General features: G+C 38.3%; 1 protein-coding gene across 1 annotated transcript in view; it reads left to right on the top strand.

The window, feature by feature from the left end:
* LOC150077846 (regulating synaptic membrane exocytosis protein 2-like) overlaps window positions 1-17,411 on the top strand; it is a 723,475-nt gene that overhangs the window by 415,072 nt on the left and 290,992 nt on the right. The window lies entirely within an intron of this gene.

Genomic DNA, 17,411 nt, shown 5'->3' with positions numbered 1-17,411 from the left:
CTATTGGGACATGCAGTACCCTGGAAAGCAAAGCATCAGGGTTTACAAGACCTGCTGGGGATGATCCTCATAGAACAAGAAAATATTTGGGCTGTGTCAGGGTGACTAAGAGTCAAAACGGGTGCATGTATACCTACGTGTGCAGTAATGCTAAGAGTTTAATAAACAGATTTGATGAATTTGAAATATGGGTTAAGTCAACAAATGTAAATATTATAAAGGTATCAGAGAGAGTTTAGAAAACATATTTGATGAATTTGAAATATGGGTTAAGTCAAAAAATGTAAGTATTATAGAGATATCAGAAATATGATGCCACTCACATATAAGGGATGCGGAATTTCAATATGGGGAACATACAGAAGAGTATACATGTCAGAAGGGGGCGTTGTGCCCTTAGTTAAGAAATACATGGAATTTAAGGCAATGCACTCACTTGATGGAGGTGACTAGTGTAATGTTGAATCAGTTTATGTAACATATGTATTGGGAAAACAAAAATGAGAGAAGTGTGTTTGAGACTTAATTACTGCAGTGAGTATAATGAACAATTATATAGACAAATAAAATGGAATAATAAATCAGAATGACTTATAATAGGGGACTTTAAATTTTTGGATATTGATTGGAACTTATGGGATGGTCACTCATACAGTAGAATGGTTTTGTGGATTTCTTGGATGGCTGTTTTGTATACCAGCATGTTAGAGAGGAAATGCGAGAAAGCAATACTCATGATCTCATTTTCAGCACATGATCACAGTGATGTAGGATTTCTTAATGATGAAACTATTGTCGAGGACAAAGGGAAGGGCTTTTGCTTTTGTATAGGTGACTACAATAATGGAGTCACTGATTAAAGAAGTAATGCTGGATTATCTAGACAAGACTGCAGTTGTACATCAGACATTGCATGGGTTTGTTAAGGGAAAATCTTATCAGACCATTTTGATTGGATACAATGTGGTCACAAAGGAACCGGATACAAAAAAATAATTTTGATATCATATACTTGGATTTCAGGAACGTTTTTGATACTGTTGCACGTAAAAAGACTATTGTACAAATTTGAGCACTGTTGCATTAAGAGCAAGTTGCTGCTATGGATAAAGGGATGGTTGAGTGGGAGAAGACAGAGGAGACGTGGACACTGCTCTTCATGAACTAATGTTATTATTTGAGCTCCCCAGGGTTTACTGTTGGGCCCATTGTTGTTTTATATATTTATTAATGATATTGATGAAGCAGTATCAGGCTTAATGTCCAGGTTTGCAGATAATATTAAGGTTGGCAGGGTAGTTAATGACAGTATGCTATTGCAGGAGAATCTAGAAGATTTAGGCAAATAGGCTGAGAAATGACAACTGAAGTTTAATATTGTCAAACGTAAAGTAACCCCAGAATAATATAAAAACCGTGCGGTACTACAATCAGGGTAGTGAAAATGAAACGGATCTGGGGTAATTGTACAGTCAGATATGAAGTTATCTGAGCAGTGCAGACAGGCTGTGATGACAAGTCATGGGGTGTTGTCAATGATAATTATATCATTGTCACACAAGAAATCTGCGGACTGGTCAGTTTTGCCAAGCGGGATTGCTCTGTCATGCTCCGTAAGGCAATCTTGAAGACATCTTGATGTCTCACCTATGTAGCAGCTGTCACAGTCTCTGCAGGTGATGCGGTATACTACATTGCTGCGTAAGAGAGATGTGACAGGGGTCTTCACACTGGAGACAAGTGAACGTAGGTTTCTGCAGGATAACTGTATGCATTTAATGTTGTAATTTCTGAGGATTTTTGAGATCCGACCTAATGGCTCCAGGGCTTGGAGCCATTCAAGCACTGATGCAATCAGACGCAACGAGATTTCCCGTGTGAGGACAGACCCGACCAAATGTGGATATCCATCCCATGTGCTAGATAGATGCGTATTACAAGCACAAGAACTCGCATCCCACCCAAGACACGTGAACCAAGACAGTATACAATCCATCTGCATTCCCTACTATCCAGGCATGTCAGGTTAGATCTCAAAAATCCTCAGAAATTACAACATCGAATGCGTACAATTACCCTGCAGAAACCTACGTTTGCTTGTCTCCAGTGTGAAGATCCCTGTCACACCTCTCTTACGCAGCAATGTAATATACCGCATCACCTGCAGAGACTGTGACAGTTGCTACATAGGTGAGACATCAAGACATCTTCAAGATTGCCTTACAGAGCATGACAGAGCAATCTGGCTTGCTGAAATTGACCAGTCCACAGTCGCAGAACATTTTTGGGCCACCAACCACGATCTCGATCTCAAACGTGACTTCGAAATAGTGGACCACTCACGACACTTTTGCCACCGCACATGGCTAGAGTCACTTAATATATTGAACAATCTGAAGGACATAAACTGCTGAAAAGGCATAAGAATGCACCCCATCCTGGAGACAACCATTCTACACCTCGACAAACGCTGGAGTAAAACAACGCATGCCCATGCGACAACAATAGGAAACCAGCTTGAATAATGTGACTTCACTCTCAGCTCACTGCACGCATAACTATATCAGTTGTATTCAAATTTCAATCTATTAGTTGATAAAGAGACTTGAAAGCTTCTACTGTGTATTTATTGTGTTATTAAATACGTTCACTGGATTATACTGTGTTTTTCTTAGATGCAAGTCTGTTCCAGCAATCAACTACCCACTGGCTAAAGGCAAACTTCTGAACATCTATTCTATGACTATCTTTCCTTAGTTTGAATCTATGCCCCTTCAGGTTCTTAGTTTGAGCAAGCAGAAGTATCCCATCAGCTTTGAGCCTGCTGAAACTATTCAAGGCCTTATACACCTCAATCAGATGACCTCGCAGGTGCCTAGTCTCCAGATGCTGCAACTTGCAGAATTTAAGCCTCTTTTGATAAGGAACCCTTTCGTTCCTCTCACCAATCTTGTTGACTTTCTCTGTACTTATTCTAGCAACTCTATATCCTTCCCAAAGTGACGCTTTCAGACCTGTAATTAGTACTCAAGGTGTGGCCTGACCATTGCATCATACAAAGGTATAATCACCTCCTTGTCTCTGCTAGCAAAATTCCTGTATATAATTGACAAAACTCCATGACCTGCTCTGGCAGCCTATCTGCACTGCTCAGAGAACTTCATATCTGACTGCACAATTACCCCCAGGTCTTTTTCATTCTCCACCTCCCTGAGTGTAACACCACATAATTGGTACATTTCTCTGGGGTTACTGCTATCCATATGCAATACTTTGCATTTGTCAATATTAAACTTCAATTGCCACTTCTCGGCCCATCTACCTAACTTTTCTAGATCCTGTTGCAGTAGCATACTGTCTTTACTATCATTAACAACTCTGCCAACCTTTGTATCATCTGCGAACTTGGACATTTAGCCTGATATACCTTCATCGATATCATTAATAAATACACAAAACAACAATGGGCCCAGCACCGAACCCGGGGGGGGGACTCCACTAATAACATTAGTCCACATAGAGCAGTGTCCATTTATTAGCACTCTCTGCTGTCTCCCACTCAACAGTGAGGAGCAGTCTTCCATGTGCAACAGTATCAAATGCTTTCCTGAAATCTAAGTATATGATATCAAAATTATTTTTTGCATCCAGTTCCTTTGTGACTACATCATAGTATCCAGTCAGATTGGTCAGATAAGACTTCCCCTTAACAAACCTATGCTGTGTCTGAACTATTACTGCAGTCGTGCCTAGATGATCCTGCATCACATTTTTTAACCATTGACTCCATTATTTTCCCCAGAACAGAAGTTAAACTAACAGGTCTATAATTATTTGCATTACCCTTTGAACCCCTTTTGTGAATTGGGGATACATTTGCATATCTCCAGTCCATGGAGATCTCCTCTGAATCTAAGGATGCTCTCATAATTATGGCTAAGGGTTTGCTTACTTCCATGGCTGCCTCCATCAATATAACTGAATAGATTCAATCTGCCCCAGGTGCCTTTTTTATGTTTAACTTCAGCAATTTCTCCTCCACTTTCTCTCCGTTATTATAAAATCATTTAGATCCCTGTTAGATTTTAGTAAATTTCTGTCCTCCCCCTCCTTGCAGAATTCCTCATGCGTGAATGTAGATGCAGAATACTCATTCAGTTTGTCAGCTATCTGAGCAGGATCATGAACAGTTGAACCACCAACATCAAGTGGACCAATCTGATTCATCCCCTTCCTTTTAGAGTTTACATAAATAAAGAAGTCCCTGTTGTTTTTCTTTGCATCCTTTGCCAAGGATTTCTCATAATCAGCCTCGTTTGTCTAATCTCCTTTGTGAATAGATTACAGACTAGCTTATATCTGCCATCGGCTTCTGATAATTTATATGCATCCCACACATTTTTCTTCTCTGCCACAAGCCTTATTAGCTCATCAGACATCCATTTAAGTCTAAATCTCAACCAGTATTTCTTAGTTGGTATGAAAAGTCTAGTAGCTTCCAAGATTAATTCCTTGAAGGCTTCCTATTTAAAATTCCCTGTTTTTAACATCATCAGTTGGTCTCACTGTATAGAATTTAAGTACTGTCTGAGACCACTGTAGTCACCTTTACGAAAACAAAACTGTTCCCTTTACCCTTGGTGGTAGTTACACCTTTAAGTAAATCCAACGTCAGTAGACTGTGATCACTGTCACCCAGTAGTTCCTTTATCTGAAAATTCCTAATGCCCGAATCATCACTGCTTATAATAAGATCAAGAGTATTACTCTCTCCGGTTGTCCCTCGAACATGTTGCTGTAGAAAACAATCCTCCTATAAATCCACAGAAGTCTTGCTAGCATGCTAGTGACCAACCCACAAGTTCCAGTCAATATCTGGAAATTTAAAATCCCCCATTACAAGATATTCTAATTTACTGGCCCACTCTATTTCTCTGCACAATTGTTTGTTGTACTCATCAGAGTCATTAGGCCTATAACACTCCTACTCTCATTTTCCCTTTCCCAATGTTTATGTCACACCAAACTGACCGAACGTTGCACTGTCCACCCATATCAACTGGATGCATTTCCTTAGATGTTATGTTTCTTAACTATAGCATAAACCTTCCTACCCTGTCTATCCTTCAGTATACATTGTAATTCCTCAAATTCCAATTCTGCACTGCTTATATCTGTTTGACACCATGTCTCTGATATCCCAACAATATCTGCTTCGATGCCTTAATCAGCACTTCAAATGCATCAAATTTATTTGCTATACTTCTAGCATCAGTGTACATGCAAGTATACATGCACCTGTTCATACTCTTAGTTACTCTAATACAGCCCACGTATTACCTATTCCATGATGATTCCCAGCAGTTCTTGAACTCCCAAGCAAATTGCGCTCTAGGCTTCTGCTCATTACAATAGAAGCAGTGCAAGAATCACTTTCACTTCTGCCTGCAGCTATTTTTAATCTTTTAGTCTGTAACCCTCCCCCCCACAAGCTAGCAGTGTTCTGACCCACCTAACACTGTCTTGATAGCATCAGAAAATATTCTTGCACCCTTTCTATTTAAGTATATCCCATCCCTGTAGAAGCAGTCTCTCCTGTTAGCAAGTACAGATCATGCTTTAAAAAAATTCTACCCCATGAGCCTTGGACAATTTCTCCAATTGATAGACAAGACTCTCATCATATACTCCCTCCTATTGTGTCTGGCCAGAATTGCAGATCCTTTCAAATTCAACCATAGCTCGCAACTTTTTTCCACAATTGACCTGTACTTGTTAATTAGGTCATTAGTGCCGTGTACAACAATATCACCTTTTGTGCCCTTAAAAGATAATTGCTCTACAACGTCGTCAACTTTTGCCCCTGGCAGACATAACTTGGTCCTGCTCCCCACCTATCTTGAGTACTTACTCAGGTTATGAACATGAGAGGCATAAATACAAGTTGAGGAAGGACAGTTGCAGAATAGATGTGCATAAGTTTGCCTTTAGCCAACAAGTGGTTGATTGCTGGAACAAACACATACTTCCATCTGTTGTTGTAGAAGTTGGTTGCTTGAATAAATTTAAGGAAGAACTTGACAAACTATTGGAGAGAATGGATAAGTAAAATGGGAAGTGTGTTTTTGGCTGATGACATATAAGCTTGCTTTCTTGAATCATATGCCACTGCTAATTCTAATATACAATGGTCTCAGATAGTTTTTAAAATGTGTTCAGTGGGACCAACTGATGGTGATTACCAACAGCAAATTCTAAATGGGAAGCATTCATGGATGTAATTGTAGATTCTACTATGCTTTTTATACCAATTGAGATATAATGTTCAAGGTTTAGACCTAAATAGATGTCAGATGAACTAATGAGACTAGTGGAAAAGAAGAAATGGGATGCTTATAAATTATCAGGAGATACAGAAACCTGTAGTATATACATAAACTAGTCTGCATTAAAATCACAAAGCTAAGGCAGGTTACAAGACATCTCTAGTAAAGAATCCAAAGAAAAGCAGTAAAGCTTCTTTAATTATGTAAATACTAGAAGGAAAAGGGCTGAATCACATTTGTCTGCTAGATATAAGTGGTATAACTGTTGATAATCTTATTCAGGTTGGGGAAAAATTGAACATATTTTGCTTCTCTGTTTTCACATCAGGAGTTTTTTAGGGGTGTATATCAAATAGCTGAGAGGAAGGTAGAAGTGAGGTTGCTGTAGGTAAATGCGAATAAGGCACCTGGAGCAGATGTGATCTATCCAATTATATTACGAGGGTCAGGAAAATATGTCAGCACACCTTTAGCCATAATTATGAGAGCATCCTTGTATTTATTGGAGGTTCCTATGGACTGGAGGTATGCAGATGTATTCCCAATTCACAAAGTGGAATCAAAGGGTGAAGTGTGTAATTACAGACCTGTTAGCTTGACTTCTGTTGCAGGAAAAATAATGGCATTACTGATTGAAGAAGTAATGCAGGGCCATCTAGACAGGAATGCAGTTATACAGTATACAGAATGTATATGATATGTTAAAGGGTGATCATGTCTGACCTATTTGACTAGATACTATGCTGAAGTAACAAAGGAACTGGATACAAAAAAATAATTTTTGCATCATATACTTAAATTTCAGAAAAGCTTTTGATACTGTTTCACATAAAAGACTGCTGCACAAATTGGAACAGTTTGGCATGAAGGGCTAGTTAGTGGTATGGATAAAGGGATGGCTGAGTGGGAGAAGACAGAGTTTTACCAATAGGCACTGCTTTTCTGGTACTAATGTTATTAGTGGAGTGCCCCAAGGTTCAATGCTAGCCCATTTTTTTTTTTTGTTTTCAGAATTTATTAATAATGTTGATGAAGGTATATGAAGCTTACAAGTTTGCATATGATACAGAGGATGGTAAGGTGGATGACGACAGTAATCAGGGAATGCTACCATAACAAGACCTAGAAAAATTAGGTATATGGTTTGAGAAGTTGTAATTGGAGTTTAACATTGAGAAATGTAAGGTACTGCATATATAGGTATCAATAATCCCAGAATAACATACCAATAATCCCAGAATAACATACCATAACATAACGTACCACACTAAGGGTAGAAAGAAAAAGACCTGAGAGTAATTGTGCAGTCAGACATGGTATTCTCTGAGCATTGCTGATGGGCTGCTAGGACAGCTCATGGGTTTTGTCAATGATATACAGCAGTATTGTTAGCAGGATGAAGTAATTATCATGTTGTATGTGGTGATGGTTTGGCTTCTGAGTACTGCATGCAAGTTTGTAATCATAATTTAATATTTAGATCTTTTTTTTTATGAAAACCCCAAACACGAAAGGTATCAAAACCTATAGTACTTAGTACAGTGGCGCCTCCATAGCCAGGTGGGAAGGAGCAGCAGTGCGTAGCACACGCTTCTTGATTAGACCGGAGTTCGAGCCCATCACCACCAAATACGGAGGATGCGGAAAGGTCAGGGAATGACCACCGCATATCCCGGAGCAATATGGCCTTAGTTGCTAATGCTCCTAAAAACCAAATAACAAACAAACAAACTTAGTACAGTGCATGGGTTGAAGAAGTATGGGGGGGGAGAGAGGATGCCGGAAACTTTGCTCTAGAGACTAAACATGGGTTTCACCACTTCAAGCCTCCAATAAGCAAAGTGGTGGTATTTCACCGGTTGATCTGTTGAAATGAGTTTAGTGAAGGGCAGTGTATAGTGTTACAGTATTTATAATGCAGCTCGGGGGATTCTCCCCAACTACACATCAGACAATGTGATGAATACAAAATTCTGTAAAGGCCAGATTTATGTAGGTTAGTAAGTGTTCATGTAGTATTAGTATGGGCCTCAGCCTGGGGGCTTGTGTTTTCACACAAAAACCTCTAATTTACTGTCCACTGCCACGAGGAGGCAGGCCAGGCAGTAGTAGGAAGTGTGAAGCACTGACAGAGTGAACCCTGTGGTAGCCAAAGCTACAGACAGGAAAAGCCCACTAAAAAAAAAAAAAAAAAAAAAAAAAAAAAGTGCCCACCTGGTTGAAAGGGAAGGACAGAAGAGAGGGCCCCAGGACTGGATGCCGATGCTGCCCTGGGGGTGAGAATCAACAGTTGGCAGTGGGGTTATCCAACAGGTGAAGGGGCAGATGAGGGAAGTGGGAGAACAACCAACCCAGGTGATAGGAATGGAGGATCATAGGGAAGGGGAGTTGGAGTGCCTGTGTTGGAGCTCTATCCTACATGGGGTAGGGGGCAAACCATGCTGACCAGTGTCAGTGTCCCACACCCACACTGGCTAAGTAGTGTCTTCTAGGATGGGCAGGGACCATAATGGGCCATCTGCCCATCATTCTATTAGGGGGGGGGGACAATTTAATTCACTCAACTCTTCATTCACACTCTACTTGCATTCAATTTTATGCTTTTTTTTTCCCTTACATTTTATACTGTGTTGTAGTTTTTTCTTACATTTTATACTGTGTTGTAGTTTTTTTCTTACATTTTCTGTTAAATTATATATATATATATATATTCCCCCCCCCCCCCCCATACATCCATTTTCTTTCTCACACCAGGGGGAGGGAATCAGTGGTGTGTAGTGTAAATTAGTATACTAATATCTAATAACTACGATTATGACAGAGTTATCTATAAGAGTAGTTGGGTAATAATTACTCATATCTAATAGTATGTGTTTTGCATTCTCTCATACTCACAGACACACTTTCATTCATTCTTCTGGCATTTGGCTCATTTATTCTGTTCTTTCTTTCTACTCTGTGCTCTGCCCTCCTCAGGCACTCAAACTTAATATTTTTCACACAAAACCTCTAGTTTACTGTATTCCTTCCTGGCTGCATTACTTCAAGCCAGTGAGGAGTACAATGTGCATGTTGGTGTTGTTAGTATATAGATCAGATTGTGTTAGTATCTTAAGCTAAATAAATTATTTTTAACTGTGTATTCATGCAGCCAATTACTTTCATCCCGTCACCCACTCCCATTTACCACAGCACTCATTCACTCTCTCTTACTCCCTTACTGTGTCACTCTCTTTCACCAAAACTAACATTGATTCCCTTTCATCACAATTTCCCATTTCACTCTATCATTCAGTGCCCAGCCCATTCACTCAATCTCTTCCCCACTCCTTCTTTCATTCCATTGCATCCCTTTGCTACTAGCTTATTAATATTTTTCAGCTAAGCTACTTCCCTAACTGCCTATACACCTCTCTTCCCCCCCCCCCCAATGGTTACTTATTAAGTTAAGGGGCCCCCAGGTCCCCTCCTCAGACAGGGTTATCCTGGGAGGAATCCTAGTAAATCCAGTTTGTCATATTTAGGCATCGCATCTGTTAGGGTGCTGATACAGCTGCCAATTTAAATGTCATCATCTGGGTGTGGTGGGAGACATGGGCATTTTTGACTATTGATTATTGTTTGGCTGCTGGGTCGGCTGGATTGCCCATCTTTGGGTACTCCTTCACAATTAAAATATCTTTTGGGTGAAAGCTTTATAATTATTCTCTTCTGTTATGAATAAGTGTTCTTGTCCCCTGGAGAGGGGGGCCAATTTCTGTTATTAATTGGGTTCTAGGGAAGTCATAAATTATACGTTCATAAAGAATGTGTGCCTAGTCTTCACTCTCACCACAGGTGCAGTTTCGATCATCAGTCAGCCCTGAGGAGGAAGTTAATTTTGCCTTTAGGGAGCCATGACCTGTTAATATAAAGGTAGTTAATATAAAGTCCAGTGGCATACCACTTTGGTGGCTTCAGGCCGATGGCAGAAATCTTTTGGTAACCAGACCTCTAGTTTCCTACTCCCAATTTGTTTGCCATTGCTCATGGACTTTTATGGCTGTTCTTTTTCTTTCACCCTTGATGTTGTTGGCTGTATCATGGCTTATCCCCAGAAATTCTGTGGTATGCCCTTTTTAAGTCTGTAGTATAAGCCTCTTTTGGCTACTCTTCCAAATAAAGTGGAGAGTGCCAGTGCTCACAGTGCAACATGCTCTAGTTATAGTGAGAAGTATTGTCCTATATATTGTTTCACGTTTTTTCCTCTTTTTGACTATGGTAGTACGGGTGAACCATGCACTGGCTCCATGGGTGATGATAGGCAAAAAAAACTGCTCGGTATATGATTGCCAGGGTCCTTCTTTTGAGCCCTTGGCCAGCCTGACTAATCCTGGCAGTCATCCCTGCGTGGTTTCTCACTTTTTTTGCCAAGTATGCCAAATGGGGATAAATAGCTAATTTGAGTCAAAAACAACCCCTAGGTATTTTATTTCTGATATCATTTTTTAGCATTAGCATTAGTAGAGGTATATGAAGCAAGAAAGCAAGCTTATATAGCATCAGCCAAAAAGAAAAAAAAATTCCCATTTCATCCTTCCATTCACTCCAAATGTTTGTCTAGTTCTGCCTTGAACTTTTTAAGTTGTTGACCTCCACTACAACAGATGGAAGTTTGTTCCAGCTATCAACCACCTGCTGGCTAAAGGCAAATTTCTGTACATCTATTCGACAATTGTCTTTCCTCAATTTGAATTTATGTCCTCTCAGGTGAGTAATCTGAGTAAGAGGAAGAATCCGATCTGCATTGAGCTTGCTCAAACCATTTGAGACCTTATACACCTCAATTAGATCACCTTGCAGGTGTCTAGTCTCCAGAAGCTGCAATTTTCAGAACTTAATTTGAGGGAGTCTCCTTGGGTTTCCTTTCAAGAGTATAGATTTAGGTTTTTTCAGTAATATCCTGAGCATATGCATTTTTGCCCACTCCTGCAGTTGCATGAGAATTAGAGAAGGGCAATGAGATTCATCTGGAACAAAAAAGTATTCTTACCAAGAAAGGCTTCAGTTCTACAGATTGCAGAATCTGAAAACTAGGCACCAGTAAGGAGATTTAATTGAGGTTTTTAAGTGTTTGAATGCATGAGTAAGCTTAAGAAATATTTAATTTTAAAGATTAAATATTTCAAAGTATAGATTTAGTTTTTTCCGGTGATATCCTGAGCATATGCCCACTCCTGCAGTTGCATGACAGTTAGAGAAGGGTAGTGAGATTCATCTGGAACAAAAAGTATTCTTACCAAGAAAGGCTTCAGTTCTGCAAATTGCAGAATCTGGAAACTAGGCACCAGTAAGGGGATTTAATTGAGGTTTTTAAGTGTTTGAATGCATGAGTAAGCTTAGTAAATATTTAATCTTAAAGATTAAATATTTCTATTTTATTTTTTTAAACTTTTTTCTGGAAATTTAAGTATAATTATATTTCACTGAAACTAATAAGTATTTAATGGCAAAAAACATGGAAAATTTCCAACTATTATTAAAAAAAAATTAATAACTAAAATTGATAAGCATCACAATCTACTGATAAAAGGTCAAGCATCGGTACATCAAACATAGTAGTAGTAATAGATGCATGTAATGCAAGAAAGCAAGCATACGAGCTTATGTAGCATGAGTCAAAAAAAAAAAAAAATTTCACATAACCATTCCCTCTAAAAGTTTGTCCAGTTGCTCCTTCAATTTATTAAAGCGATCAACTTCCACAACGACAGATGTAAGTTTGTTCCAGCAATTAACCACCTAAAGGCAAATGGCTAAAGACTCATTTCTGCACATCTATTCTACAAATGTCTTTCCTCAATTTGAATTTCTGCCCCCTCAGGTTCTTAATCAGAGCACGCAGAAGAATCCCATCAGAATTCAGTGTGCCCAATCCATTCGAGGCCTTTATACCTCAATCAGATCAACTCACAGGTGCCTAGTCTCTAGCCTCTGCAGTTTGCAGAATTTAAGCCTTTCTTGGTAAGAGAACTTCTTCATTCTCCTCACCAATCTTGTTCCCTTCTCTGTACATGCTCAACCAACTCTACATCCTTCCTAAAATGAGATCTCCAGACCTGTATGCAGTACTCAAGGCATGGCCTGACCATTGCCTTATACAAAGGGATAATCACCTCCTTTTTCTTTGCTAGCAAAATTCCTGTATATCATCCACAATACCCCATGACCTGCTCTGGCAGCCTGTCTGCATTGCTCTGCAAACTGCATATCTGACTGCACAATTACTTCCAGGTCTTTTTCATTTTTTTACCATCCTAAGTGTAGTACCACACAGTTGGTATGTTCCTCTGGGGTTACTTCTACCCATATGCAGTACTTTACATTTGTCAATCGGAGAAATATGGCCTTAGTTGCTAATGCTCCTAAAAACCAAAATAACAACATAACATTTGTCAATGTTAAACTTCTGTTTCCACTTCTCAGCCCATCTGCCCAAATTTTCTAGATTCTGTTGCTGTAGCACACTGCCATTACTGTCATTAACAACCCTGCCAACCTTTGTATCATCTGAAACTTTGACATTAAGCCTGATATACCTTCATCAATATCACTAGCATTAGCATTAGTAGAGGCATATGATGCAAGAAAGCAAGCTTATGCAGCATCAGCCAAAAAAAAAAAAAACAGTTCCATTTTACCCCTCTGTTCGTTAGAAATACCTGTCCAGCTGAGCCTTAAATTTATTTAGGCTATCAATTTCCACAACAACAGATGGAAGTCTGTTCCACCAACCAACTACCCACTGGCTAAAGGCAAACGTCCGCACATCTATCCTACATCTGTCTTTCCTCAATTTGAATTTATGCCCTCTCAGGTGATTATTCTGAGCAAGAGGAAGAATTCCATCAGCATTGAGCATGCTCAAACCATTCCAGGCTTTATACACCTCTATCAGATTACCTCGCTGGTGCCTAGTCTCCAGACACTGTAATTTGCATTTATCATTGATAAATATACAAAACAACAGTGAGCCCAACGCTGAACCCTGTGGGACTCCACTAATAATATTAGTCCACGAAGAACCAAGTCCATTTATGATCACTCTCTGTCTTCTCCCACTCAACCACCCTTTTATCTATTGTAGCAACTTGCCCTTAATACCATACTGCTCCAATTTGTACAGTAATCTTCCATGCGTAACAGTGTCAAAAGCTTTCCAGAAATCCAAGTATATGGATTCAAAATATCAAAATTATTTTATGCATCTAGTTCTTTTGTAACCACATCATCATTTGTCTGGCAAATCCAATTAGATTTGTCAGACAAGACTTTCCCTTAACAAACCCATACTGTGTCTGAATTATTGACTAAGTCTTGTCTAGATGATCCTGCAATGCATCTTTAACCAGTTACTGCATTATTTTACCTGGAACAGAAGTTAACTAACTGGTCTGTAATTACTCGTGTCACCTTTAGATCCCTCTTTTTCAATTGAGGATACATTTTCACATCTCCAGTCCGTGAGGACTTCCCCTGAGTCCAAGGATGCTGCTCAGCTTCCCCTGAGTCCAAGGTTTACTTAGTTCTTTTGCTGCCTCCTTTGATATAACTGGATAGATCCCATTCACCCCAGGTGCCTTTCTTATGTTTAACTTCAACAATTTCTCCTCCACTTTGCTCTCAGTTATTTCAAAATCATTAAGCACCCTGTTACAGTTTGATAAACTTCTGGAATTTTCCTCCCTTAATAACTCTTCATGTGTGAATGTAGACACAAAAAAATACTCATTCAGATTATCAGCTTTCTGAGCAGGATCATCAACAGTCGTACCATCGATATCAAGTGGACCAATCTGATTCATCCCCTTCCTTTTAGAGTTTATATAAGTAAAGAAGTCCTTGCTGTTCTTCTTAATGTCCTTGCCAAAGATTTCTCATAATCTGCCTTTGCTTGCCTAATCTCCTTTGTGACTTGATTACAGACTAGCTTATATCTGCCATAGGCATCTATGTTGCTTGATAATTTATATGCATCCCATGCATTTTTCTTCTCTGCCATGAGTTTCATTAGTTCATCTGACATCCATTTAGGCCTAAACCATTAATAATATTTCTTAATTGGTATGAAAACCCTAGTAGCTTCCACAATTAATTCCTTGAATACTTTCCAGTTAGAATTTTTCTGTCGGTAACTCATCAGTTGGTCCCACTGTACAGAATTTAAAAACTGTTTTTGATCACTGTAGTCACCTTTACGGAAGCAAAAATCATACCCTTTACCACTGATGGTAATTATATCTTTAAATAAATCCCACATGAGTACACAGTGAACACTGTAACCTAGTGGTTCCTTTCTCTGCAAATTCTTAATGCACGAATAATCACTGCTGATAACCAGATCAAGAGTATTACCCTCTCTGTTTGCCTCTCGAACATGCTGCTTCAGAAAACAATCATCCAGTAAATCCACAAAAGTCTTGCTAGTATGCAAGAAATAATACTAATAATACAAGAAAGAATACTAAAGTTTGCCAGTAGAATTCAAAAAAACCAAATACTTTTTTTTTTTCAAATACTAAAGTTAAAATGTGGAGCCTCTCAGTGGATTGATATCACTGCAGACATAAGAGTGATTTCGATTCAATTTCAGTACAAAATATAACCCTAAACCTTTATCCCAATGCAGTTATATAACACTATATATATATATATGTATGTATGTATGTATGTATGTATGTATGTATGTATGTATGTATGTATGTATTTATTTCAGTATTGAGTATTATCTCCGAGTTACGTTATATTAATTTATAATGTTTCATTTGTAAAATCTAGATCATTATATGTATTTAGTTAAAAAGTAGAATTTAATTGACAATGAAATTTAATAAGATTTTACTGATTAATTGATAATACTATACTATACTAAGCTAACAGATTTCTAATATAGTGCTACGTGTTTTGTTATCTTGTTTTACCTTAAACCTTATGCTATCTAGTTCGGGATATACGTTGTATCATATAAGAATGGTTGCAAGTTACGAACGGTAAATCTACGGACACTAAGTGTTAATTGCTATCTAAATTCAAAATAAACTAAGGAACTTGGCTAGGTCTATATGCTACTTATAGAAATAATTTAATATAACAATTAAGTCAATAAAATAGCTAAATATAATTAAAAACTTAGCGTTCACCAGAGCTTCAAAATCTTGTCCAACATGTGGATTGGATACCCTTAACAATCAGCAAGAGAAGTTAGCAAATCCTTAGCCATAATTATGAGAGAATCCTTAAATTCAGGGGAGGTCCCCATGGACTGGAGATGTGCAAATGTGTCTCCAATTTACAAAGGGGGGTTAACAAATAATTATAGACCTGTTAGTTTAACTTCTGTTCCGGGGAAAATAATGGAGTCAATGGTTAAAAAAGTGATGCAGGATCACCTAGGCAAGACTGCAGTAATAGTTCAGACACAGCATGGGTTTGTTAAAGGGAAGTCTTGTCTGACCAATTTGATTGGATATTTCATAACTAGTTCTTCAGTTCAGTTAAGCCTTAAATCATGAGTCCTCACATGCATTGCCATGCACCCTCTAGAACCATTACAAGCTGAAAAATCGTAACATTGTCATTTTTGTAGTGGATAGACATACTTTGGTTCTGCATTTGTCTGTGCCATCTGTCTTTCTTAATGAATGTGTTCCCATTTCCCCTTACAATTAAGTCCCCAGTTAAGACTACTTCCTGTAGAACTAAAGAAGTTTGTACCAGTTGATCTATTTCTAGGATCAGATCCAGGAACATATCACCCAACATGGCATCAGAAGTTGGGTCTCCGGTGAGCCCCCAGACTGAATTTACTCCATGGTATTAGCTTGCTTCCTGAAAGACTCAATCACACTTGACAGCATGCCAGTTTTAGAATTTAGTACATTGCACTTGTGATGTCTTGCACAAAGAAATATCTCACCATCAGCTAGCAAAAGCCCAGCATACATTCCGGAATGAGCTCAAGTAAAAAGTATGTAACTTGCAGGGGAGTCACTGCCAGCAATTCCACCACAAGTTGAGACATTGTTTAGCATGATACAACTAATTCTTCTAGGTGAATCCATAATCTCTTTTAAATAGAATTTAAAATTACAAAGTATCTAACTATAAATATCAAAATAAGCACTTATGAATCACCTTTAAAAATGCTCCTCCTAAAAATTAAAAACTAAAATTACAAAAATTATCACTGTATACTGAATAAGGTTTAAATTTAGTTCTGGTATATCTGTAAAATTTGATTTATCAAAGTACACTTGATGAATCATCTACCAATGAGTGACTTGCTTTTAATATTAAAACTAAAAGCTTATTTCCTAGTGACCTACTTTTTAGATCAGGACTAAAGACTAATCCTCTAATGCACACAGTTAAACACATGCTCACTCAAAAACTGGTTTGTGATTTTTTTTTTTTTTCATGAGGATGGTCTCTCTTCCCTCACAGGTTAGTCAAGAACAAGGGGATACGCATTTAAACTCCCAAGGAATAACATAAGGCTGAAGGTAATGAAATTCACTTATGAGCAGTCAGTTGTTGAACACTGGAATAACTTGCCTCCCAATGTGGTAGTGGCAGAAAGTCTAATGAAATTGAAAGCAGAATTTTGGACAGTTATCCTGTGGGAATATGAATATTATATTTTATTTTATTATTTATTGCTATTTTATTTTTGTTTTTGGTTAATGCAGAAAAAATTTTCTTCCTTGTATCATTTGGTTTATTAATACTAAAGAAATGCATTTTACCACAAGTTATGAATTGTTTAGTTTGTTTGTATACTTGCCATTAGAAAATTACATTTGACCAATACAGTTACTAAGGATATTAAAGGTGAGCAACTAAAGTGCAACCACTTCAATCATAGAGCAAACACAACAAAACAAACTGACTGTTTGTCAGTTTGTTCTCTGCCTCTGACACAAATAGCCACACTTTGGTTGCTGATTACTCCCACTATTCAGCCTGACAACAGAATTCCAATGCTGAATCCAGAAATATAGCTAATATAGGCATTGCATTCTACTGGCCATTTGGGAATTGTAATTT

The sequence above is a fragment of the Mastigoproctus giganteus genome, chromosome 11 (genome assembly GCF_048544385.1).
Source record: "Mastigoproctus giganteus isolate SK-2022 chromosome 11, ASM4854438v1, whole genome shotgun sequence".
NCBI lineage: Eukaryota > Metazoa > Arthropoda > Arachnida > Uropygi > Thelyphonidae > Mastigoproctus > Mastigoproctus giganteus.
The sequence above is the reverse complement of the archived record's forward strand: the minus strand, read 5'-3'. Positions and strand labels throughout refer to the sequence as shown.